Source organism: Tachyglossus aculeatus, chromosome 9, assembly GCF_015852505.1.
Source record: "Tachyglossus aculeatus isolate mTacAcu1 chromosome 9, mTacAcu1.pri, whole genome shotgun sequence".
Classification (NCBI taxonomy): domain Eukaryota; kingdom Metazoa; phylum Chordata; class Mammalia; order Monotremata; family Tachyglossidae; genus Tachyglossus; species Tachyglossus aculeatus.
The window spans coordinates 64,465,843-64,468,067 of NC_052074.1; the positions used below are offsets into that span (position 1 = coordinate 64,465,843).

The window sequence follows — 2,225 nt, forward strand, 5'->3', positions numbered from 1 at the left end:
ATGCAGACTTGTTCCCTTTGCTCTCTTCCCCTGCCCCGCCTCCCCACCCAACAGCAAATATATATATACTATATATACATTATATATTATATATGTATATATATATATATATGTAATTTTATTTATTTATATTGATGTCTGTCTCCCCCCTCTCTAGACTGTGAGCTCATTGCAGACAGGGATTGTCTCTCTCTATTGCTGTACTGTACTTTCCCAAGCACTTAGTACAGTGTTCTGCACAAAGTAAGCACTCAATAAATATGACCGAATGAATGGTGTATCCAGACTCAGAGGTTTCAAGAGTTAGAAAAGATTTCAATCATTCTGTTTCAACTGAAGGAAAATGGTAAATGTCCCTTCCTCAACGGCATTGCTGAAAACGGAGATATTCAGCTCACTATGGGGATGGCTAAAGTTTCAAAACAGATTTAAAAACACACTCTATGAAAAAAGACAGACAAAGCCCTGAATGTAGACAACGCAGAGCACCTTTTAATTTGTTCTCAATTTCGCAATGTGGTAAACAGCTTTCAGATCCCATAATCTGCCAGCACATTGCTTTTCCCAAGCCAACCTCAGCTCAAGCGATGCAATTTAGTCAAGGCACGAGCAAACCCACGGTGTCACACGATGATTATGAGAGAGGCAAAGACTGCATGAGTACTTACATTAATTAACAATTAGCAGAAGACAAGTCCAGGTTATTACTGCTTCAGAGACACGAAAATGAATTTATTACTAAAAGGCCCTTGCTGCCAAGTGAATAACATGTTAATGTTTGGCAGATGAAGAAAGCAGATTAAATAAATAAGTAATCAAATGAAAGAGTGTATAAATTACTGAAGCACATTCTGATTTAGAGGATCCATATTACTGATTATTTCAGTATATGGCTGCACAGAGTAGGGAAGTTTAGTTATAGTAAAGCAGTGTTGTCCTGATGGAAAAAAAACACAGGACGGGGACTCGTCAGAGGATTTGAGTTCTAATTCTGCCTCTGCCCCCTGCCTGCTTGTTGTGTGACCCTGGGCAGTCACTTATTTCTCTGTGCCTCAGTTTCCTCATCTGTAAAGTGGAGGTTAATATCCGTTCTCCCCCTCCTTTAGACTGAGCCTCAGAGACTGTGTCCGACCTTACTGCAGCTCTTAATACAGTGCCTGGAACTTAGGTAAGTAACTAATCTTGTCTCGTCTTATCCTGTTATCTCCGACCCAGAGCGACGCCACGGACTCATCTCTCCCAGAGCACCCCACCTCCATCTGCAATCGTTCCGGTAGTGGATCCATAGAGTTTTCTTGGTAAAAATACTGAAGTGGTTTACCTTCGCCTCCTTCCGCACAGTAAACTTGAGTTTCCACCCTTGACTCTTTCCCATGTCGCTGTTGCCCAGCACAGGTGAGTTTTGACTCGTAGCAGATTGCCTTCCACTCGCTAGCCACTGGCCAAGCCAGGAATGGAATGGGTCAGCCTCTGCTTGACTTTCCCTCCTATAGTCAAGACGGGTAGAGGACTGGAAACTCTCCAGGTGTGACCCTGAGAGGGACAATCACCTAATAAGTGTCACAATTATCATTGAGGAATATTTTTGTTTATTAAAGTTACCCTTGAACTCTTATATCCATTGAAGCTCTGGTTTAAATAGTTTCAATTACAGGAAGTGATGCAAGTAGCTCTGTCCAATCAACACAATGCCTGTGTCTCATCAAGCAAGGTTGAAGAGAGAGCTGAGCAATTGGAATTTACTGATTACAATCTGCAGGCTTCAGACTGTAACTCTAATCAATCAATCAATCAATTGTATTTATTGAGCACTTACTGTGTGCAGAGCACTGTACTAAGCGCTTTGGAAGTACAAGTTGGCAACATATAGAGACAGTCCCTACCCAACAGTGGGCTCACAGTCTAGAAGGGGGAGACAGAGAACAAAACCAAACATATTTAAAAAATAAAATAAATAGAATAGATATGTACAAGTACAATAAATAAATAAATAAATAAATAGAGTAATAAATATGTACAAACACACACATATATATATATATATATATATATATATATATATATATATATATATACAGGTGCTGTGGGGAAGGGAAGGAGGTAAGACGGCAAGGATGGAGAGGGAGGAGAGGGGGAGAGAACAGAGGGGGCTCAATCTGGGAAGGCCTCCTGGAGGAGGTGAACTCTCAGTAGGGCCTTGAAGGGAGGAAGAGAGCTAGCTTGGT

At 41.1% G+C, this 2,225-nt stretch overlaps 1 non-coding gene across 1 annotated transcript; it reads right to left on the reverse strand.

The window, feature by feature from the left end:
- Positions 1 to 1,405: 1,405 nt before the first annotated feature.
- Positions 1,406 to 1,543, reverse strand: LOC119932645. Its single transcript, XR_005452389.1, has one exon. It is a non-coding gene; the product is annotated as a small nucleolar RNA SNORA7 (small nucleolar RNA).
- Between the last annotated feature and the right edge of the window lie 682 nt (positions 1,544 to 2,225).